This window comes from Dendrobates tinctorius, unplaced genomic scaffold (genome assembly GCF_039654945.1).
Source record: "Dendrobates tinctorius isolate UK_male_01 unplaced genomic scaffold, ASM3965494v1 ptg000008l, whole genome shotgun sequence".
Classification (NCBI taxonomy): domain Eukaryota; kingdom Metazoa; phylum Chordata; class Amphibia; order Anura; family Dendrobatidae; genus Dendrobates; species Dendrobates tinctorius.
In genome coordinates this window covers 61,493,124-61,518,619 of record NW_027361676.1, presented here as the reverse complement: position 1 = coordinate 61,518,619, position 25,496 = coordinate 61,493,124, and the positions used below count along the sequence as shown (strand labels likewise).

General features: G+C 46.1%; 1 long non-coding RNA gene and 1 pseudogene across 1 annotated transcript in view; one reads left to right on the top strand and one right to left on the bottom strand.

The window, feature by feature from the left end:
• Positions 1-25,496, bottom strand: part of LOC141092017 (uncharacterized) — a 1,925,499-nt gene that overhangs the window by 165,970 nt on the left and 1,734,033 nt on the right. The gene's annotated exons all lie outside the window — the stretch shown is intronic.
• Positions 22,851-24,535, top strand: LOC141092622 (large ribosomal subunit protein eL8 pseudogene; annotated as a pseudogene).

Genomic DNA, 25,496 nt, shown 5'->3' with positions numbered 1-25,496 from the left:
CTGCTCAGCTGTGTAACTAATCCTATCCTGTGTGATACTGTCTGCTGAGCCGTGTATCTAATCTTATCCGGTGTGATACTTGGCTCCCCCTGCAGTCTGTGTCAGAGGGTGGTCTGTGTTGGCACGGTAATAAATTGTGTTATTTCCAGCTTTGCAGAAGGATGATAACACCATAAAAATGATAAGAATGATAGGCCTCAGTTACTACAACTGCCTACAAAGAAAATTGTTGCTGATAGCAACCAATCACAGCTCATTTTTCATCTTTTAGACAGCTCTGGGGCAGCGTGGCGAGTTTTGAGTGGCGACTTTTGTGTTTCGACTTTTATGTGGTGAGGTTGGTGTATGTGTGGTGAAATGTGTGCTGAGGGTGGTATATGTGTTGAAGCACATGGTAGTGTGTGGCGCATTTTGTGTGTGTGTTCATATCCCCGTGTGTGGTGAATATCCCATGTCAGGGCCCCACCTTAGCAACTGTACGGTATTTACTCTTTGGCGCCATTGCTCTCATTCTTTTAGTCCCCCTTATTCACATCTGGCAGCTGTCAATTTGCCTCCAACAGTTTTCCTTTCACTTTTTCCCCATTATGTAGATAAGGGCAAAATTGTTTGGTGAATTGGAACGTGCAGGGTTAAAATTTCACCTCACAACAAAGCCTATGATGCTCTCGGGGTCCAGATGTATGACTGTGCAAAATTTTGTGGCTGTAGCTATGACGGTGCAGATGCCAATCCCGGACACACACACATACATACATACACTTTTTCCCCATTATGTACCTAGGGGCAAAATTGTTTGGTGAATTGGAACGCGCAGGGTTAAAATTTCACCTCACAACTTAGCCTGTGATGCTCTCGGGGTCCAGACGTGTGACTGTGCCAAATTTTGTGGCTGTAGCTGCGACGGTGCGGATGTCAATCCCGGACATAAATACATACATACACATTGAGCTTTATATATTAGTTATATATATTAATTATATATTATATTATGAGTTTCACTTTTTATATTGAAGAATTGAAATAAATCAACATTTTGATGATATTCTAATTTAGTGAGAAGCACTTGTATTTTGATTGTTTTTGTCATGTGGACCTGTCCTGTGTGACATGACCAGTAGGCCGGTAACTAAAACGACAAGACACGGCATGTGTAACTAAAACAGCAAGACACGGGGAAAGGGGCAAAGTTACAACGGTGGGCCCTGTGATAGGGAACGGGGACGTGGAGACCTTCTGCACTCCCCTGAGTCAGTGTCCCTCACACTCGTAACATTCCCTTGGCCTGTTCTGCACCGGGCGCCGATCAGGAAACCTGTCACCCTAGCACACCCTAGACCTATCCCTTGCTAGGGAGCTGGGTGGTGCAGGCACTGACCCCACCGCTGTACTAATACAAACCAGGGAAAAATACAAAAAGGGGAAACACAAAAAGACTTATCTTGCTCTGCTGCAGCACCAGGCAGCAGAGTGCATCACCGGATTAACTTTTCGCAGTGGCTCAACACCTCAGAGCCAGCTGCCCCCTTCACCATCTCACTCTGCTGCGGACACCCAGAGTTCAACACCAGGTTTCTGCATTGGCTTCACCTCAGCCAACTGCTCCCTTCACCGTGGTTGGAATCCCAAAAAGACGCTGTCACCCACCTCTGCTCATAGACCATGTGACCCTATATAGGAAAAGGGAATGGTCAAATGATCAGGGGCTAAAAGCTACTATAATCCCAGTGAACACCGGGGGCAAAAGGCAAAGCAAAGAAAACATCAAGTGCAATGACCCTAACGGCCACCGGGGGGCAAAACTAGAACTGAAACCACCACAGTGCAAGAAAAAAAAAGGTTACTAGTGCATTTTTTCTTTCATGATCCAGCATGGATCATGACAGTACCCTCCCCTTAATGAGGGGCCTCTGGACCCTCAACACCGCTCCTCATCAGGGAACCACCTACAGCGGGGACACCCAGGTCCAGAGTTCACCCCAGCAACTACCTGCACTTCAGGTTTGTGACAAACGAGCACCGCTGGTATTGGCAATGCATGTTCCGGAGGCACCACCCATCTCCAAAGCGCCGATCTGGGGAATGAGAGGTGTATGGGCAAGTATGTGGGTAACTCCAGCTGGTAAGTCCCCGGGCCCTGGATAGCCGACACCAGATACGGCCCGATCACCTGAGAATTCCAGACCCCCACAACACACTTCCACTGGATGTTTTTGGTGGCCACCCATACATGCTCGTTCACACATAGGTCTGGACCTGAACATTTATTGCCACACATTCGTTTGTCACAACATGGTGAACTCTCTCTGGAACTGACAACAGAGGCGCCCCCCTGTGTCACCACACTTACACCCCCACAATTCACCAAGGGAAACACCACCCTCCAACCCCTCCTACTACGAGGTCTGTGCCTCTCAGGGTTGGCTAACGGCCAGGGTTGAGCCTTTCCCCTACTCTCCTGCAGCACCTCAGCAGCTACCACTGGAGAGGAAGGGGAAATTTGCAGAGAGATGGCAGAGACAGTAGCCCCTAGGCAGCAGCCCTCACACGACTGCTCCCAGCTGACTACTACCCTAGTCCACCATTCTAAGACCGGGTTGTGTTTTGTAGACCAAGGGGGCTCACAACAATAGGTGCTGGATTTCCCTCCAAGACGTAGTATGGCTGGGACTAGTGCTGAGCGATACCATCCGATATCGTGAAATATCAGATCGGATTGGATCGGACCGATACCCAAAAAGTATCGGGTATCGCCGATTCCGATACCGGAAACCCATGCAAGTCAATGGGGCACAAATATCGGAATTTGAAAAAAACCTTTCTTTCCTTGCACATCCAGTTCGGGAGGGGGGAAGAGTTTGGGCGGTGCGTGGGCGGACACTGTGCGTGCCTGTGTGTGCGGGTGGAGTCTGTACGGGCCTCTCGGGGGTCTGTGCGGGCCTGCCAGGGGTCTGTGTGGGCCTGCCGGGGGTCTGTGCGGGCTGCCAGGGGTCTGTGCGGGCCACCAGGGGTCTGTGCAGGCCTGCCGGGGGTCTGTACGGGCTGCCGGGGGTCTGTGTGGGCCTGCCGGGGGTCTGTACGGGCCTGCTGGGGGTCTGTATGGGCCTGCCGGGGGTCTATGCGGGCTGCCGGGGGTCTATGCGGGCTGCCGGGGGTCTGTGCGGGCCTGCCGGGGGTCTGTGCGGGCCTGCCGGGGGTTGTGTGTGTGTGCAGGCATCGTCCCATCGGGCTATGCCTGCTACAATGACAGTGATTGACACATTAGCCAGTGATGGAACAGTAGTAATCCCATTATCCGGCTAATGCGTTGAATGTAAAAAAAAAAACATACATACTACATACATACTACATTCATACAACATACATACATACTACATATATACTACATTCATACAACATACATACATACTACATACATACTACATTCTTACAACATACATACATACTACATTCATACTACATATATACTACATTCACACAACATACATACATACTACATACATACTACATATATACTACATTCATACAACATACATACTACATGCATACTACATATATACTACATTCATACAACATACATACATACATACATACTACATACTTACTACATGTATGTATGTATGTATGTTGTATGAATGTAGTATATATGAAGTATGTATGTAGTATGTATGTATGTTGTATATATGTAGTATGTATGTAGTATGTATGTATGTTGTATGAATGTAGTATATATGTAGTATGTATGTATTGTGTAGTATGTATATATGTTGTATGAATGTAGTATATATGTAGTATGTATGTAGTATGTATGTATGTATGTATGTATGTATGTTATATGAATGTAGTATATATGTAGTATTTATTTTTAGTTTTTTAAAAAAAAACATTTTTACAACTATTTAAAAACTTTTTTTTACTTTTTTACTTTGTCCCACTATGGGACTATCATTTCTTGCAGGCTGAATGGTTGTATAGCAATGCAGCTATATCCCTATTCTATGCAAACTGTCAGAGCTGCGCTGACAGACAAAGCTGCTGATCATGCTCAGGTGGGTCACCGAATTTTATACCATTGGGCAGTGAAGAAAAAATAATTACATTTTTACCACCAAAATGTTGTTTTAGCCCCAGATTTTACACTTTCACATCGGGAAATGGGTAAAGTGGCCGCAAAATTTGTCCCACAATTTCTGCTGAATGTAGAACTACCCTTTGATGGAAATATATATATTTCATATAGATCTCAATTACATATATGCTCATATATATTCACAGCTAATATATGTACTATAATCCATTGTTTTAAAATGGCTGCCACGAACCAGACAGCTTTTAGGGATTTTTTCATGGCTAAGAAAAGAGGAAGTACAACAGATGTGCAAAAGTGATGAGTAGATGTCTCAACTTTGTCCTGGTTTCAAGAGTTACACTTTAGTAACTTATCCAGCCTTTTGTCATGCATTGATCATGATATATTCCATATACTGACACAGCCAATAACATTGAAGCTTGACAATATGGTAATTAACTAACCATTCCTTTCTATACAGAATTATAAAACCATGTGTGTGCAATAAACCTTCAGAGTATTGAGGGAATGCTATCCTGTAACCATGCGTGTACAGAGTCACTCTTTGAGTGCTCAGAATATTCAGATTAATTGGGAATGGCCGCAGCACACAGGGATAGATTTATCCCAACCAAATTTCCATAATATCTGGTGCCTGCACGCGGGGAGGGGATGAAACGCATGGGGACCCTGCTGACTGGAGATACAGAGGAGCCGGCCATGGCTTTGCTCACAGGACAGAGACTGCACAGCTCCATAAGTAAGGTAAGAAAATCTTATCTTACCTGAATGTCCCCTGTGCCCAGTCCGGGTCTATACTTCTTGCCAGTCAAGTGTGGTCACCACCGCTTTCCCAGGTAGCGTAAAAAGTGCACGCTATCATCCAAACCCTGGGATATCAACAAATGTGTCTGCTATTTGCTGTGTGTGTGTTTCATGTCTGTCAAGATCTGGGAGAGGGTTGGTGGAACTGTGACTGATTTTTGCTTGCGGTTGCTGGGAAACCAATAACAGGAAGTTGAATCTCTCTGGATGAGTTGTCACGGGTCCCATGCACACACGGATGGTGTCAAGTTGGAGAGATATCACAGGCTGATCACTGGATAGGTTATCATGGGTCCCGTGCATACACGGATGGTGAAAACCTAGAGGGGTATCACAGGGCCCGTTTCCCAGGGTGAAGAGTGATTCTCCCTGGCACCTAAGCGCTCAGTGTGATGTTGTCGGTTACCAGAGCAGCTTGTACGTGTCATAAAATAATAAAGAGGGCTTCTATTTCTCCCGGACGTCTATTCATGTTTGTGATGTACTGCTGCTTTAAATGTAGACCTGGAGCAGAAAAGCATTTTTACATATTTCCTCATTTTGCCTTTTTGCAGGGACGTGTCTTTGGTATTTCACACTGTCACATCTGTTTTTATGCTCTGTTTCGTGCATCTTTTTCTTTGTATTCTGAGAAAGTGTTAGCTGCAATGTAGGAATTTTGAGGAAATTGAGCTACTGAGCTGTATCTGAAATTTTGGCGTGTGATACATGTTTTACATGTTTTTTAGATAAGTGACTTTAGTGAGTATAGATTCGCCAGCAAGAAAGGGGGAAGTATGTGTGTGTCGTGCATCTGAGAGCAGACAGAAATGTTGGAATTTTTGATTTTTGATTTTCTTTTCTGAGCTTATTAAGTTGTACCAACTCCGTGATTCTCCTTTTCTTTTCTTTTTAAAGTTTTTATCAACTTTTTTATTTTTCCCTTTTCTTTTCTCTTTAAAGTTTTTACCAACTTTTTTTGAGGTCTTTTAATCACATTTTCTTTTAAGTTTTTTGGAATAGACACAGTAGATGTGAATAAGAATTTTAGACAGTTGATTTGAGCATGTGGATTTACAGGCAGCCTTCAGGCTGTGGCATGGCATGATGTATTGAACGGAAAAAGGGGTTAGAATCGTAGAATCATAGAATCGTAGAGTTGGAAGGGACTTCCTGGGCCATCTGGTCCAACCCCCTGCTCAAAGCAGGATTCGCTAAATCATCCCAGTCAGATGTCTGTCCAGCCTCTGTTTGAAGACTTCCATTGAAGGAGAACTCACCACTTCTCGTGGCAGCCTGTTCCACTCATTGATCACTCTAACTGTCAAAAAGTTTTTTCTAATATCTAATCTGTGTCTCCTCCCATTCAGTTTCATCCCATTGCTTCTAGTCTTTCCTTGTGCAAATGAGAATAAAGTTGATCCTTCTACAATGTGACAGCCCTTTAGATATTTGTAGACAGCTATTAAGTCTCCTCTCAGTCTTCTCTTTTGCAAGCTAAACATTCCCAAATCCTGCAAACTTTCCTCATAAGACAGGGTTTGCAGACCGGTCACCATTCTGGTCGCTCTTTTCTGAACTTGCTCCAGTTTGTTGATGTCTTTTTTAAAATGTGGTGCCCAAAACTGGACACAATATTCCAGATGAGGTCTGACCAAAGAGGAGTAGAGGGAAATAATGACTTCACGTGATCTAGACAGTATGCTTCTGTTAATACATCCTAGAATTGCATTTGCCTTTTTTGCTGCTGCATCACACTGTTGACTCATATTCAGTCTGTGATCTATTAGTATACCCAAGTCTTTTTCACATGTGCTGTCACTTAGCCCTATTACTCCCATTCTGTATATGCTTTTTCATTTTTATTGCCCAGATGTAGTACTTTGCATTTCTCCCTGTTAAAAACCATTCTGTTAGTTGCTGCCCACTTCTCCAGTTTATTTATATCTTTTTGAATCCTCTCTCTCTCTTCTCTAGTATTAGCTATCCCTCCTAGCTTTGTGTCATCAGCAAATTTAATCAGTTTACCCTCAATTCCTTCATCTAAATCGTTGATAAAGATGTTGAACAATGCAGGGCCCAGGACAGAGCCCTGTGGTACCCCACTTGAGACATTCTTCCAACTGGATGTGCAGCCATTTATGACCACTCTTTGGGTCCGATCACTAAGCCAGTTATGAATCCACCTAACAGTTGCCTTGTCCATTCCATACTTAGCCAATTTTTCAATAAGGATTGTATGAGAGACTTTGTCAAATGCTTTGCTGAAGTCAAGATATACTATATCTACAGCATTTCCTTGATCCACCCAATCAGTGATACCATCATAGAAGGAAATTAAGTTAGTCTGACATGACTTATTAGTAACAAACCCATGCTGACTCTGTTTAATCACTTCATTCTTATCCAGGTATTGACATACATGTTGTTTAATAATTTGTTCAAAGATCTTTCCTGGTATAGAAGTCAGACTCACTGGCCTATAGTTGCCTGGGTCCACCTTCTTCCCCTTTTTGAAGATAGGAACAACATTTGCTCTTCTCCAGTCTTCTGGCACTTCTCCTGTTCTCCAAGAATTTTCAAAGATTATGGAGAGGGGTTCAAATATTTCTTCTGCTATCTCCTTCAGTACTCTGGGGTGCAATTCATCTGGACCTGAAGACTTGAATTCATTTAGGTTAGCTAAGTGTTTCCTCACTATCTTTCTGTTTATAGATATCCTGGATTCTTCTATTCCCTTAATAGGACAGTGAATAACAGTTGATGTTACATTTCCTTTCCGAGAGAAAACAGATGCAAAATAGGAATTTAAAAGTTCAGCCTTCTCAACATCCTGTCTTACCATTTCATCATTTTCATCCTGTAAAAATCCTATAGCATCTTTGACTTTTCTTTTACTTTTGACATATCCCCAAAATCCTTTATTATTGCTTTTGACATCTCTTGCAAGCCTCAATTCATTTTCAGCTTTAGATAATCTGATTTGTGCCCTGCAGGTTCTGCAGACAGCATTATATTCTTCTTTAGATATGCCTCCCTCTTTCCAATTTATAAACATTTTTTTCTTCCTTTTTAGCATGTGCTTAAGTTCTGTGTTCATCCATCCTGGTTTCCTTAAATGCTTCCTATTCTTCCCTCTTTTCGGAATTGTTAACAACTGTGCTTTGAGAATTTCATTTTTCAAGATTTCCCATCCTTCCTGGACATTTTTGTCTTTAAGGATATCCAGCCATTGGATCTCTCCAATTCTCTTTCTGAATCCCTTAAAATCTGCCTTTCTGAAATATAACCTTGACGTCTGAGTCTTCACAGGTCTTCCGCCTCTAGTTATCCAAAATTCTAAAATAGCATGGTCGCTACCTCCTAGAGTCCCAGCCACTTTTACCTCCTCAACCATTTCCTCCCTGTTTATAAGGATTAGATCCAAGGTAGCAGTTTCCCTTGTTTTCTCCCCTACCTTTTGGAAGCTAAAGTTGTCAGCAAGAGAGGATAAGAATTTCCTTGACCTGTTAGTTTTGCCTGAGAGAGATTCCCAACAAATGTCTGGATAGTTGAAATCTCCCATGACAACTATGTCATATTTTTTGGAGAACTTGGCCATTTGATGCAGAAAGAGTTCATCCATATCTTCAGCTTGCACAGGCGGCCTGTAGTAAATGCCTACAATGGTGTCCTTTCCATTGTTATGTCCTTGTATTCTTACCCAAACAGTTTCCACAGAACTCCCAGTCTCTGAAGCTTCAATCTCTGTGCAGATATACGCGTTTCTAACATACAATGCGACACCCCCTCTTCGTTTATCAAGTCTGTTTCTTGCAAATAAGTTGTATCCTTCTAGTCTTGTATTCCAATCATGTGTATTGTCCCACCAAGTTTCAGTGATTCCAATGACATCATATTTCTTTTCCTGTGTTAGTAGTTCCAATTCTCCTTGTTTGTTGCCCATGCTTTGTGCATTAGTATAGAAACATTTTAGTTTGTGATTGGTTTCTCTTTCTCCAATATTTTTATTAATTAGATTCTTTTGTCTTTGTTCTTCCTTTCCACTTCTAATAGCAGAGTTCTCAATAGCATTTGTCAGGTGTATGGCTTTTTCTGGTCTTTTGCTTCCCTTCCCATGTTGTTCTAGTTTAAAACTCTCCTTATAAGTGTAGCAAGGAGACTTCCAAATACATGCTTTCCAGTCTTCGTAAGATGCACCCCATCTCTAGCAAGTAGTCCATCGTATAATTAATTCACTCCGTGATCCAGAAATCCAAATCGTTGCTGACGGCACCATCGACGTAGCCAGTTGTTCACCTGCAGAATCTTATTCCACCTCCTTGTTCCATGGCCATCCACTGGGAGGATGGAAGAGAAGACCACCTGCACTCCCACTTCTTTCACTTTCTTGCCTAAGTCTTCAAAGTCTCTGCAGATGGTTTCCAGGTTGTTTCTTGCGGTGTCATTTGTCCCCACATGTAGTTGCAGGAATGGGTAGTCATCTGTAGGTCTGAAGAGTCCTGATATCCTGTCAGACACATCTTTAACTTTTGCACCTGGAAGACAGCACATTTCTCTTGAAGTTATATCCGGTCTGCAGATAGCGGCCTCTGTTCCTCTCAACAGGGAATCCCCCATGACCACCACTCTCCGTTTCTTCTTCACAACATTTTTCTTTCTCCATCCAGGAGGACTCTGAAGGCATACAAGGTTGCTGTTTGTTGGCAAAGTCTTATCCTGATGTATTTCTTCATCGTTTTCCTGCGTGAGAGCCTGGTATTGGTTCCTGAGCAGTATGGGTGCTGACTGCCTCCCGATCCTCCTGCTTCTCTGGGTCACATGTTTCCATTCCTCTGTTTCTTCAGGTGCACTTCGAATTTCTTCTCTTTCTGTAGCATGAAGAGATAATTCTGCTCTGTCCAAGAACTCTTCACCTTTCGTAATGATCTTCAACGTAGCTAACCTCTCTTCAAGATTTTGCAACTTTTCCTCCAACAGGGACACAAGCTTGCATTTGTGGCATGTGAAGTTTGGCTTTTCCACTGGTATGTCTGTGAACATGTAGCAAGAAATGCAGCTCACCAAATGGCTCCTGGCCTCTTCCATATTGAGATTTCTTAAAAACGATGAAAGATGAGCCAAAATTTTCCGATTTCCTCTTTTCAGCTGCAACGGCCAAAACCCAGTGATCGTTGAGCTCGCGGAGACTCTTCACTTATCCCAGAAGGCACTGGGAATATGCAAATGATCTCCTCAAGACTCTTCCCCTGGTTTTCCGATTTCCTCTTTTCAGCTGCAACGGCCAAAACCCAGTGATCGTTGAGCTTGCGGAGACTCTTCACTTATCTCACAAGGCACTGGGAATATGCAAATGATCTCCTCAAGACTCTTCCCCTGGGAAGTTAGTTGACGCTAGGTTGCTGACTGTGTTTTATAAAGTAGCAGCAAACTTACAGCATAGAAGGTACTGATAGTTATGTGAATGGACCAGGAAGGATTTTTTACGTGTACAAGATAGGAAAAGGTGTTCTCAGCAGAATTTGTTGTATAGGGAGACCTGCCAGTATGTGGGGCGCCCCACCCCTCCCTCCAGGGAGAAGGCACCACTAGTCCAAGCATGCCCTTTCAGGCTGCAGAAAAGGGGAAAGAATTCACTCCCCCTCCCCCTCCTCCTCATCTCTCTCCCTTCCTCCCGCCTCACTTCTCTCTCTCCTTCTCTCCTCCTTTCTCCTCCTTCTGCCACACATTTCTCCTCCTTCCTCACTTTTTTCTCTCCTCCTCTTCCATTTCCTCCTCCTCCTCTTCCATACCTCTCTCCTCCTCTCACTCCCTTCTCCTCTTTCTTCACACCCTTTTCACACCTCTCTCCTCCTTCTCTTTCTCCATATCTCCCCTCTCCCCTCTACTCCTTCTGGCACACACTCTCCTCTAGAGTTGAGCGAAACTGGTCGAAAAATTTCAAAAGTCGCCGACTTTTGGCAAAGTCAGGTTTCATGAAACGAAACCCGACCCTAGGATGAGGTCGGCCATGAGGTCAGCGACTTAAGCGCCAAAGTCGCGTTTCAAAAGTTTGTTTTGCGCTCTTTTTCAGCCAATCAGGATCCACGGACACTGTGGGCAACGTGATGACATAGGCAGGGGTCACCACCATCTTTCAGAAGGGCATGCAAGTGATTGGCTTGCTTTGGTGGGCGTCACAGGGGGTATAAAAGGGAGTGCATGCCGACCGCCATGTTACTCATGCTGATCTCAGAATAGGGAGAGCTGCTGCTGCTGCTGATTCTGTAGGGAGAGCGTTAGGCAGGGAAGAAGACACCAAAAACTGCTTCTACTGCTAGCGATTTTGCCTGTACAACACACCAGTCACTGTGTGTGCAGTGCAAGTGGAGGCTATATTTTGCTGGATCAGCGGTGTTGGTTGTTAGGCTGCCTTCTAAGGATTCCTGACGGCTGCAATGCTGTTTACCCACAGCTCTGCAAACTGCTTTTTTAAAAGCAATCCCAATTTTTTTTTTTGTCCTGGTGAGGTACTGAGCGTGCATTTTTTCACACCATACAGCGGTGCACACTCCTCACACAGTACCGTGTAACGGCTGTTATCACAGCCACAGTGAAGCTATCTGTGTGTCACTCTGTAAGAATAAGCCGAGGACATGTTCCGTTCTTACAGACCTGCACCTTCTAGTTTTGTCTAGTTTTCAAACAGTTAAATATATTTGCTGTTTGATCACATTCAAAACTATAGAGAGACAGCGTGTGTCAGTCCGTATACTTAAAAAACACGGAGCTTGACAATTTTACGTACACCGGACAGCGGTGTACGCGCACGCTCCTCTCTCAGTACCGTGTAACGGCTGTTATCATGGCCACAGTGAAGCTATCTGTGTGTCACTCTGTAAGAATAAGTCGAGGATATGTTCCATTCTTACAGACCTGCACCGTCTAGTTTTGTCTAGTTTTCAAACAGTTAAATATATTTGCTGTTTGATCACATTCAAAACTATAGAGAGACAGCGTGTGTCAGTCCGTATATTTAAAAAACACAGAGCTTGACAATTTTACGTACACCGGACAGCCGTGTGCGTGCACGCTCCTCTCTCAGTACTGTGTAACGGCTGTTATCACGGCCACAGTGAAGCTATCTGTGTGTAGCTCTTTAAGGATAAGTCGAGGACTTGTTCCGTTCTTACAGACCTACACTCTAGGGAGATTCTTATTCTGCCCAATTCTATATACACCTTGTAGTTTGTCATACACTAGCCAATTTCTGCCTGTAAGTGTCCAGTGTCCACAAGTGTGTGCAGAAATTAAAAATCTCCGTTATCCTCTAGTGACATTTTTCACACCTGCGACATCGAGCCTGTCACATAGCACAGTGATATTCAGTGGGCCTCACACAATCCAAAAGTGTCCAGTGTCCACAAGTGTGTGCAGAAATTCAAAATCTCCGTTATCCTCTAGTGACATTTTTCACACCTGCGACATCGAGCCTGTCACATAGCACAGTGATATTCAGTGGTCCTCACACAATCCAAAAGTGTCCAGTGTCCACAAGTGTGTGCAGAAATTCAAAATCTCCATTATCATCTAGTGACATTTTTCACACCTGCGACATCGAGCCTGTCACATAGCGCTGTGATATTCAGTGGGCCTCACACAATCCAAAAGTGTCCAGTGTTCACAAGTGTGTGCAGAAATTCAAAATCTCTGTTATCCTCTAGTGACATTTTTCACACCTGCGACATCGAGCCTGTCACATAGCTTAGTGATATTCAGTGGGCCTCACACATTCTAAAAGTGTCCAGTGTCCACAAGTGTGTGCAGAAATTCAAAATCTCTGTTATCCTCTAGTGACATTTTTCACACCTGCGACATCGAGCCTGTCACATAGCACAGTGATATTCAGTGGGCCTCACACAATCCAAAAGTGTCCAGTGTCCACAAGTGTGTGCAGAAATTCAAAATCTCCGTTATCATCTAGTGACATTTTTCACACCTGCGACATCGAGCCTGTCACATAGCGCTGTGATATTCAGTGGGCCTCACACAATCCAAAAGTGTCCAGTGTTCACAAGTGTGTGCAGAAATTCAAAATCTCCGTTATCCTCTAGTGACATTTTTCACACCTGCGACATCGAGCCTGTCACATAGCTCAGTGATATTCAGTGGGCGTCACACAATCTAAAAGTGTCCAGTGTCCACAAGTGTGTGCAGAAATTCAAAATCTCTGTTATCCTCTAGTGACATTTCTCACACCTGCGACATCGAGCCTGTCACATAGCACAGTGATATTCAGTGGGCCTCACACAATCCAAAAGTGTCCAGTGTCCACTAGTGTCTGCAGAAATTCAAAATCTCCGTTATCATCTAGTGACATTTTTCACACCTGCGACATCGAGCCTGTCACATAGCGCTGTGATATTCAGTGGGCCTCACACAATCCAAAAGTGTCCAGTGTCCACAAGTGTGTGCAGAAATTCAAAATCTCCGTTATCCTCTAGTGACATTTTTCTCACCTGTGACATCGAGCCTGTCACATAGCGCAGTGATATTCAGTGGGCCTCACACAATCCAAAAGTGTCCAGTGTCCACAAGTGTGTGCAGAAATTCAAAATCTCTGTTATCCTCTAGTGACATTTTTCACACCTGCGACATCGAGCCTGTGACATAGCGCTGTGATATTCAGTGGGCCTCACACAATCCAAAAGTGTCCAGTGTCCACAAGTGTGTGCAGAAATTTCTATAGATACCTTGTACCTTGTTTTACATTACTATATAGTTTGTTGGATTTTGTCTACATTTCTACCAAAAATGAGGAAGGCTGGTGGAAGAGGCCGTGGAATTGGGCGGGGGTTGGCAGCTGGTAATGATGGTGTTGGTGGTGGATCTGATGGTAGTGGCAAAAGCAAAATAGGACGGAATGCAGGAGGTGTTGAGCCTGCGTCATCGTCTGGCTCCACAAGGCATCGAAGGCTTAGTTTTCTAGGAGTTGGCAAACCGCTTTTAAAGCCAGAGCTTCAGGAAAAAGTTTTGGCTTATATTGCTGACTCAGCCTCCAGCTCTATCGCCTTCTCTTCTGAAGTTGTAAAAAATAAAAGCACTGAGTCATCATTGGAGGCTCATGTTCATGAAACACACCTTTCCTTGTGTCCTTCACCCCAACCAAGATTGAAGGATGACGCAGGCCATACTACTGATTACTCCATGGATCTGTTTTCACATACCATGCCTGGATTATCAAGTGAAATGGTGAATTACCCAGGCCAAGATGAATCTGACATGGAGTGCACTGATGCACAGCCACTGATAGATGACTCTGCTGGTACATTCACTCAGAGCGCTACATTGTCCTCGCAGTGTACAGAGCCAGATTCTGACCCTGATGAGACTCAGGTGCCCCTTCCCTCACACTATACCACCATACATGGTGACACAGAGGAAGGTGCACATGACATTGAAGAGGAGGTGATGGATGACTCAGATGTTGACCCAGATTGGCATCCATTGGGGGAAGAGAGTGCTGCTTCCAATATCTCGGATGAGGAGGAGGAGCATCCACAGCAGACATCGACATCACAAAAGCTGTTATCTGGCAGGCCCGGAGCACTCCGAAGACAGGTTCCAAAAATCAAAAGAGTTGCTGGACAGCTTGTCCATAGGGTCACAATATCACAGCGTGCTAGGCCGCAAAATGTCTGCCAAAGTAGGAAGAGTGCAGTGTGGCACTTTTTTGAACAAAATCCTCATGATCAGGCCAAGGTTATCTGTAAGAAGTGCGCAAAGACCAAAAACAATTTAAGCGGGCACCATCAATGAATAGTACAAAAATATAACCTACTGGGATCACCAAATTTACATAGAGATACCATAGATTCTAAATAGATGAAAGGCTATGCAAAGAAAAAATTTAGGATCACCACACTGATAACTAGTAATTATGAAAAAATCATGAATTTTTATTGTACATCAGGTCATGAAACACTACACACAATAAAAACATTTAAAAACAAGGCAAGGGACTAAAACAAACAAGAGTTCCCATAGTCCACAATATGTCCACCAACTGCCTGGACAGTATACAAATCACATATAAATTACTATTTAATAGTAGTATGCTGCTGGTTGTTCCATTTAGGTAAGACCATAGGTTGTGTAAAACAAAACCTGATACACAGTGGTTATAGTATACTCAGGTAGAGTGTAATATCATATCAAGCATAATACCTGAATAAATGACCACACAAAGAATATATTTAATCCTAGTAGTCAGTGGCTCTAGCAGATCAAAAGTGAAATACTGAGAGATGCACTATCCCTGATTGAAGTATAGCTATACATCACCATTTCCCTATCAGGATAAGTATCAGAGTCCGGTCACCCAGTCATCCCAGTCAGCAGTCAGACAGGCAGCCCATCAAGTGCGCAAAGACCTTTAGCCGAGGGAAAAATCTGAAAAATTTGAATACCAGTTGCATGCTTAGACATTTAACCAGCATGCACTTGCAAGCGTGGACACAACACCAAACCTCAAGTACCACATGTGCAACTGATCACAAAGAAGGTAGTCAGCAACGCTACATTGTTTCCCCCACTGTAAGCCCACCGGTTAGCACAGCAGCAAATGTTGAGGTGTCGTTGCAAGGCCACAGCAGTCAGGGAATCCCACTGTTATATCAACGAAAGACTGATTCTAGGCCATCAGAAAGAACACCAACTCCGTCACCATCATCAACCCTCTCTCAGTCCGCCCTGTCCACCGCTACTTCCACCATATACAGCTCTCAAGTCCAGCTCACCCTCCCAGACACTATGAGTAGGTCAAGAAAGTACTCAGTCTCTCATCCGCGTACACTTGGTTTGAACGCCCACATTGCCAAACTAATCTCGTTTGAGATGATGCCCTTTCGGTTGGTGGAAAGCACAGCTTTCCGCGAACTCATGGCCTATGCAGTACCACGCATGACCTACCCAGTCGCCACTTCTTCTCTCGCAAAGCCATCCCAGCCCTCCACCATCATGTGAAAGACCGCATTGTCCATGCACTCAAGTAGTCAATGAGTGGAAAGGTGCACCTCACAACTGATGCATGGTCCAGTCGGCATGGCCAGGGCCGTTACGTGTCCATCACTGTGCACTGGGTTAATGTGGTGGATGCAGTGTCCACAGGGGACAGCGGTGGTGGGACAGTGCTGCCTAGCCCACGGTATAGGAAACAGTTGGTTGTAGGTGTTTGACCCTCCTCCTCCTCCTCCAGAAGCGAAAGCTTGTCCACAGAGCGCAGTCGTATGAGCACTCCATATGCAGCTGCCACTGTTGCACACGAGGTGTCCCCCTATCGAGCAGCTAGTGGAAAGCGTCAGCAGGCTGTGTTGCAGATGATGTGTTTGGGCGACAGACACACCGCCAAAGTGCTGGCCGAGTACTTTCAGCGACAAGCTGAGTCATGGCTGGGCAGTGTACATCTTGAGGCAGGCAAGGTAGTTAGTGATAACGGCCGTCATTTTGTGGCAGCCATAGCCCTTTCAAAACTCAGCCACATACCTTGCTTGGCTCACAACTTGAACCTGGTGGTGCAGTGCTTCCTCAACAATTATCCGGAGTTAACAGCCCTGCTCCAGAAGGTGCGAAGACTATCCGCCGGTCGCCTGTACACTCCATTTGTATGCAGAAGCTGCAGCGATTGCTCCACCTTCCCAACCACCGCCTCATTATCGACATTGCAACAAGGTGGAACTCCACCCTGCACATGGTTGAGCGGCTGTGCGAGCAGAGGCAGGCCATAATGCATTTGTGGGAGGATACACGGCCTGGCACTTTGAGAGCACACATGGAGTTGACAGGTGTGCAGTGGTCGAAGCTGAAAGACCTCTGTAAAGTCCTTCAGTGTTTTGAGGATTGCACACGGCTGGTAAGCGCAGACGACGCCATCCTAAGCATGAGCATCCCACTTATGCGTCTGCTCATGCAAACTTTGACGCACCTTAAGGAGCAGGCGTCTGCAGCCAATGTTGACGAGGAGGAAGAGGTGGAGGGAATCCTTGATGACATTCAGCCATTGTCTGCTCAGGGACCTCTCCTGGACGAGGTGGAGGAAGAAGAGGAGGAGGAGGATGATGATGGGGATGATTACTTAGGGGAGGAGGATGCATCTCGTGGGGCAAGTGAAAATGTTGGCGTGGCAAGGTCTGGTACAGGGTTTGTGCGTGACTGGAGGGATGTGGATTTGTCAGAAAGTGGTCCTACACCCAGCACTCGCAGTGCATCATTGACACCGGGAACATTGGCCCACATGTCAGATTATGCCTTGCAGATCCTAAAAAGGGACCCACGCATTGCCAAAATGATGAACGATGATGACTAGTGGTTGGCCAGCATCCTGGATCCACGCTATAAAGGCAAATTACAAAACATCATGCCACAGGAGAACCTTGACCTAATATTGGCTACTAAACAAGCAACTCTGGTTAACCGGTTGGTTGAGGCATTCCCAGCACACAGCAGCGGTGATGGTTCTCACACGAGCCGTACGGGCCAGGGGCAGCTTGGCAGAGGTGTTCGTGGTGCACACAGCAGAAGTGGCGTTGGAGACAGGGGTTTCATGACAATGTTGTGGACTGATTTTTCACGGACCGCTCACACAACTGTTAATACAGCATCGATGGAAAGTGACTGGAGACAGCAGTTGTCAACTATGGTTAACAACTACTTTTCCTCCCATATCGATGTTCTCCCGCACAGGTCATTCCCCTTTGACTATTGGGCCGCTAAACTGGACACCTGGCCTGAATTGGCACAATATGCCTTACAGGAGCTCGCTTGCCCAGCTGCAAGTGTGCTATCGGAAAGAGTCTTCAGCGCAGCTGGATCAATCCTGGCAGAAAAAAGGACCCGTCTGTCAACCCAAAATGTGGATGATCTAACCTTCATTAAAATGAACCATGCATGGGTTTCCAAGGATTTTGTCCCACCTTCCCTTGAAGACACATAGGTTGCCAGAAAAATGGCTTCCTTTGGTCCTCCTCCTATTCCGCGAACTTGACCTATTTCGCCTTTTGCAGCAGCTGAATGACCCACATCTACATATGCCACTTTGTAAACCTCCCTAAGTGGGTGGCCCCCCCCATGGCCGGGGTCACCACCTAGCGCACAAAACCATGCGAGTGCTGTTGCCCTGGACAGGTGGTTAGGCCGACTCTTGGGCGCGGGTACTGGCATAGGGTCCCTCATAGTGCAATCAAGTGTCTCTGACAGTGGTGGTGCACACCTGCCGTCAGACACACCGCCGTACTATGAGGGGCCCAGTGCCAGTACCGACTCCCACGAGTGTGCCCCCCTTGCTTGGGCAGGGCCCCAGCATTTGCACTGTTTACCTCTCCCTGCTCCTCTGCTGTGTAGTCTGGGCTGTCAAATCCTTCACTGGGACTGCCACTACAAATTGATTGAACTGAAAGATGATGGTTAAGATGTAGCTATGCCCTGTCCTGCTGGCCGGGCTCTAGCTCCAGATGATCAGTGGCTTCCATTTCTTATGGACTTCGACTCACAATTACATGCAGTGGTGGTTTATCATCAGCTTTCACAGTTTTCCTACTCACAAACGTCTGACATTCCGGCGCACATTTCAAAATGTGCCCTCTCATGCCAATCAAATAGAATCGCATACGGCCTGTGGCTTCTGTCTTTTGCACTCCAAAGTTATGTGACAGATCATGATAGCCAGTGAGCACCATGTTTACATCGCTCCCTGTGATGAAAATTGGATTGAGATGAGTAACAGTGATGGAATCAACGGAAGTGCGATACAGCAAGACTTTATTCACAAAAAAATGTTTTCACTGTCTCAACACACAAATTATTTGAGGGTCAGCATCGCCTATGAGAATTGTGACGGAAGTTTTTCCCGTGAATAATAATTCCTAGAATTCTGCAATCAATAGCCTTTATGTCACTAATTGTATGCATCTCATTTCCTATTGCAGAGAGGCTGGACTGTATTACTGAGACAGAAATATATATGAAGATTTAAAAATAACACCAAAAGTATATAGTTGTGTATGCCTCAAATGCATTTCCTTTTTTCCACTTTTTAGATTGCTGTGTAATCCATACTGAGAACACGGAGATTTTACATGTTTAAACTATGCTATATATACCTGCTATCCAGTGATAAAGTACCCTTTCTCAACTTTGTACAATCTGGTCAAATCCATACTGGGCCTGAGAACATCTGAGTCTACCTCCTGATCTATAGACATATATTTTTAATGTGTAAACTAGGCTACATATATACGTGTTATCCGGTGAAACTGTACCCTTTATCAACTTTCTACAATGTTGTTGAATCCATACTGGGCCTGAGAACGGCTGCCGAGCTGTTAAGCAAGCTACAGCACCTGTGGTTTGGACACGTAATTTTTTCAGGAATGACGGTTAGGCCTAACTCCGGAATTGCGGTTGACCTGAAATTACTGGGAAATCATCGTTCGTGGGGAATAATCTGAATCCCAGATCCCCATCACTAACGGAGTTCAGCAGGTTATCTGCACCTGTAAGCGAAAAAAGCTGGTCCTTTCAGTGTAGCGCGCATTCAGCCCCGGACATGTACTGGAATGCTAGACCTGTTATTGCTTGATCTCACGTGCCACAGCCTCGCGTATCCCTCTAGTAAGCTTGACGCGTACCTCGGGGCCATGCCAGAGTCTCAGTCGTTAACGGAATAAGCTGAGAAATCACTAGCACAACTACAAACGGACATACCACACCACACACAGAATCGACAAAGCTTGCAATCTGTCCATCTTTTCTGTAGCTTGTATGGTAGTGGTTTCCCGGGTGCAGTCCAATTAAGCCATAGGCTCCACTCCTGGTGGTGCCCTTTTGGACATTCCTTTAAGGTTCAGCTTTGCAATCATACTGCCCCCGGAAACCAAAAACTTTGCCTTCAGGGACGCTGTTTGGAGGTTCGTGGGAATAACGCCGCCCGATCAGCAGTCGGCATATGGGTCGCCCTCCCAGGGCTGTGGGGTACTCGGTACCGGGCCGGTGTCAGTGGGATGTGTCACAGCAGCGGTGACCTGGACGGTGCCCCTGGGCGCCCATGTAAATGGCGTGGTATAATGGTAAAGAGTTTATATAGATAGTTTGACACCACCTGTGGTGTTCGGCAACATAGATGTTAGGCCGACGCTGCATGCAGATCCTCTGGGACTGATGGTGTTGTGCAGCAAAGATGGTGAAGCTCCCCACAGGTGGAGCTGGAGTCCCAGGGAAGTGTAGATGTAGTGATGGGGGAAAGGCACAGGTGGTGTAGGTGCTGGTACCCAGATGTAGCTGTGCTGGAATAACTGTAGGACACCAGAGCGTGCAGTTCCAAAGCTTTACTCACAGTCTGCAGGTTACACAGATGCCTGCCTCCGTGCTGTGTCCTCCGGGTCAGGACCTATGCCAACCTCCGGGACCAGAATGGAAAGCTCCCTTCCAACACTCCGCCAACATGTACCTTCCTGAACTTCTCCTTTCTAGCACTTGTGGGGGAAGCACTCACAGGACCGTGGTTCACTGAAACGCCTCCTGTCTAACAGATGTTCCTCAGACTTTACTTGTATGGCAGACAGCTGTAGCCTTTTCCTTCTGCCTCGCACATGTCGATGCTGGGGCCTCCGAGCCTTAGTTGGGTACAGAGCATTTATAGCTGCTACTTCCCCCGGTTTCTGCTGCAGGAACATCAGTGTCCCTACAAACTCGGAGACCGGAATCCGGACCATGCGCTCCAGCTAGGAGTGAGCCTTAACTCTGCTCATCCTCCAGCTCCCCTTCTCACATCCACACACTTCCCCTTCCCTGCACAGAGTGCCCAAACTTACCTCCTCCCGACCACAGAGAGCAGCTCCTCAGCAGTCAGGTTCAGAGGTCTCCCTGCTGGCCTGGAGTGAGAAATGTGTTGTGTGTTGGTTTCACTGCTAGAGTGATCCTTCATTGCTCCCAAGCTTGACAACACACTCCCTAGGAGGAAGGCAATGCCACAGTGGCGACTGTACTCTTGGGGACGCCACAAGTGCACTGAGGCCCAGCCACTGCTGGATGATGCTGCTGGTACATTGACCCAGACCACTACATTCCCCTCGCACTCTACACAGCCAGAATCTGACCCAGAGGACACTCAGGTTCCCCTTCCTGCATACTATACCACCTTACACGGTGACAAAGAGGAAGGTGCAGATGAAAGTGCAGATTCCTTGAGCAGGTGAGGGGGCATACTCATGGGCGATGGCACTGGCACAGGGCACCGCATAGTACGCAAAAGTGTCTCTGCCGGTGGGAGGGCCTAAACAGCCAAGTGCAGTGAGATGGAAGATGGGGACGACAAGGAGTTCAGAGTAGTGCAGGGATTCCCTAGCAAGGAGACTTATGTAATTGTTTTCAGTGTTGAGACAGCAATTTTTGGGGAGCACTATACTCTGGTGAATGATATATGGGGCCCACCATACACTGGAGCATTCCAAAGGTGTACATCAGACACTGGAGCCGCATTTACAGGGCCCATTATACACTAGAGCAGTAGAAATGGGGCCCATTATATATGGAGCATTATTTAGGCCCATAAGACAGTGGAGCTTCATCCATTGGGACCAACATATACTGTAGCATTATGTGGAGCTCATCATCTATGGTTTGAAACATTATATGGGAATAATGATTCCGTATGGAGAAATATGTGGGCCTCAATACTCTGTATAGCGCACTAAGCGCTGGCCATAATACTGTATGGAGTTATATACAGTCCATTTTTGGAGGTATTGGAGAATTTAAAATGGATATCAGTCATGAGATGTAAGAAGTGAAGTATTTTTCATTGTACTATACTGCTATTTCTCTGCCATATTGGAGCATCATGAGTTGTGGTATGTGTTAAAGGGGCGCTCTTTGGCCCTGGGCCCACGAAAACCTGGAGCCAGCCCTCCCCCCCCCACAACTGTAGCCAAATAACCCCCATTTTTCAGTGCGTAACTAGTATTATGAAGTTAATTAAGGTTGACAAGCTTCAGTAACAAGAATTTATGCTTTTGTCATTCAAATGGGCACTGTTGGTGTGTTTCCTGTCCTCCTCTCACTGCCGACTTTAATTCTCCATTGACTTACATTGGGTTTCGTGTTTCAGGACGACCCCGACTTTTCCCTATAGTCAGCCGATTTTGCTCGACCCGACTTTTGGAAAAGTTGGGTTTCATGAAACGAAACTCGACCCTAAAAAACCAAAAGTCGCTCAACACTACTCTCCTCCTTCTTCATGCCCCTTTCTTTGCCTCCTGTCAGTTCTTTGTTACAAGCTGGGTCCAATCCAAACAATGTGGTGTCCCTATATTCACAGGGCACCTTCTCAGAAGAATGTGAAAATCTCCCTACACAAAACACCGCAGGTATCCCCCCAATACAACAGCCAGCAGAGCCCACAGCTCAGGGTGCAGGGGGGAAGTGTAGGTGCAGCTGCAGACACTGATGAAGAACCACAGTTTCAGCAAGGGAGGGGGGACGCAGCAGCTGAGAATGAGGAACCTCAGTACCAGACAGAGCTGCCAACATTTACATCATCATGGAACTTTAATCCTAATCCAATGCAGCCTCAGGGAGGGGGGCAGCCTCACACAAAAAGGTAACTTCTACCTGCAAACTTCAGCCAGTATGTGACCCAAACACACAATACCACAGCTTCTCCTCCAATGAAGGTGAAGAGGGAATATCATACATGCTGCCCAGTACTAGGGAAAGAAACCCACAGACACCAAGAAGGCAGGAGCAGTTGGAGGCTTCACCCTTACACTACATGCCATTAACCCCAAGAGAGGTGTTCAGTATTCTGAATAATCTGCCAGACCCAGAGATGCACCCTATGCCATTTTATTGAAGAATACAGCAGAACCAGCAAACATATGCTGCAACCTGGATTGATCTCTGGTCAGAAATGGAAATAAAAGCAGGTGGTGCATTCTGGCCAATCATGAAGGAACACTTCAAGCATCCATCAGATTTAGATGTACACTCCTGGGAGTCAGAATCAAAGCTAATTGAGCAGCTCAGAGAGTGGGCCAAAGCCAGACAGGCAGGGCAAGCCCTCAGCCTACATGACATGAGCCAAGACAAGACAGAGTCTGTAGAGAAATTTCATAGCAGAATGATGTAATGTTGACACAGGACTTTGTTTATGGACTAAGAGAACCAATCAGGAAAGTACTGATAGTAACCAGGCCTGAGTACAGGTCAATAGCAGTAGATACTCTGCTCACAGTAGTCAGAAGTATTGAGTCCCATCCAGGAGTGTGGAAGACAGTCCCTCTTATGGTGGCCACCAATGTGGAAGAGCAACCACCACGCAGAGACAGAAGAAACGTCAGGTGTTACAACTGTGGCAAACTTGGCCATTTCTGGAATCAGTGCAGAGCACCCCTGCAACCCAGGACATTGCTGAGAGGAACAGGCCAAGGAAGAAGCACAGGAAGCAGTGAAGAACCCTGTCCATAGGACAGGGGCAAGACAGGTCTACAAGACACCACGCTCCTAACATGTGAAATCCCATCAGTGGGCCCAATACCTCAAAATACCCTGAAAGTAGGATGGGGTTGTCAGATCTTTCCTTGTGGACATTGGTGCAGCCAGAAGTGTGATGAGACATGTGGAACTCCCCGACCCCACCTGCCTATCAGAACCCTCTGTGTCTTGCGCTTGATGGTCAAGTCAGACATTCCCAGCTTACAAGCCCCTGAGCGTGTGGACACAGCCAGGTCATTCCATCTTGTCCGAGTTTGTGGTGTCAAGGACCTGCCCACTCAACCTGCTGGGAGCAGACCTCCTGTAGAAGCTGAAGGTCACAAAAGTGTTCCAGGAAGATGGGAAAATGACACTTTCTCCACCCCTGACCCAAGAAGAATCAATCATGCTGGCAGTCCTACAGGAACCTCAAACAACCGGTGCAAGCCTATCCAAGGAGGTGCTGGACATAGTACCTGAAAGCCTATGGTCTTCAAGTTGTGCCAGTATGGGTGTCTCTCAAGTCTGGAACCCCATACCCTTATAAGGCCTAGCATCCCCTGTCCATCACACAGAGTCAAACTATCTGACCAACTGAAGGTCTAGGTGAACCCGCTGTTCGAGAAGCGGCCTAAGAACTTCGGCATTGGCCAGGAAATTCAACCCGAAAGGGACCTTACCCGCTTCGTGAAATGGCTGCACTACATCTGGCTCCAGCGCCAGAGAACCATATTGTACAAGATTCTGAAGGAGCTCCCTGCAATCAACCAGTTCATCCAGGCCCTGGACCGGCAGACAGCCACTCAGCTCTTCAAACTCATGCACAAATGCTGACCCGAGACCAAGCGAGAAGAAAAGGAATGGCTGCTGGCCCGTGCTGAGCAGAAAGAAGCTGGTAAAGGAGACGGCCCAACAAAGAGACCCCCTGTGATCACAGCAGGTGTTAACACAATGACCACCTTGGTGGAGAACAAGAAAGCCCACCTAGTCGTCATCTCTGATGAAGAGGATCCCAGTAAATGGCTTGCTTTCCTGCCGGCTCTGTGCCAGAAGATGGGAGTCCCCTACTTCATTGTGAAGAGCAAGGCCAGACTGGGCCACCTCGTCCATAGGAATCATTATGTAGTCCCTGCTTTTCTCTGTCAAGAAGAAGAGTGAGAAAGGAGAACCAGCCAGGTTCAGAATGGTGCATGACCTGAAGGCCGTGAACGAGGCTATGGTTTTTGAAACCCCAATTGTGCCAAATACGCGCACTCTGCTCTCAAATGTGCCAGCCACAGTAACAGGGCTAACAGTGATAAACCTGGCCAACGTTTTCTTTAGTGTTCCCCTTCATCCGGACGACCAGTTCCTGTTTGCCTTCACGCACCAGCAGGTCCAGAACACATGGACAGTGAGGCCCCAGGGGGCCCAGAACAGCCCTTCACAGTTCACCAAAGCATTGTCCTCCATCCTCGTCAACTGGATTACAGAACATGCAGAAGTCACTCTTCTACAGTACATGGATGACCTTCTCCTTTGTGCAGCTGACATTGCTACCTGCACAGCCCATTCCATGTCTCTTCTACTCTATCTGGTGGAGCAGCAATGCAAGTTCTCGAAAACCAAAGTCCAGTGGTGTCAAAAGCAAGTTACGTTTCTGGACACTGTGTTGCCCACCAGATGAAACACCTGACAGATGACCAGAAGACCACTGTGGAGAAGATGGCTCCCCCAACAACTCCGAAGATGCTGCAGGCTTTCCTTGGTCTAGTTTCGTATTGCAGAACCTGGATCCCTGATGCTTCAGTCTTAATGCAGCCTCTGTACGATTTCATCAATGCAACCCTGTTCCGCCTGTCGTATGCAGCCTTCATCTCGTTCAGGAAATTGAAAGACTCCATAGTCTCCGTGCCAGCACTAGGCCTTCCTGACTATGAGAAGCCATTCCGTCTTTACCTTATGGAGAAAGAAGGTCATGCTACTGGTATCCTAACACAGAACCACGGAGGAAAACAGAGGCCTCTATGCTACTTCTCAGCCTGCCTTGATTGAGTTGCAAGGAGGGCCCCCTCCTACATGAGGGCAATATTTGCAGCACACGCCCTCATGGACAAGACTGTTGACATCATTCTTGGAC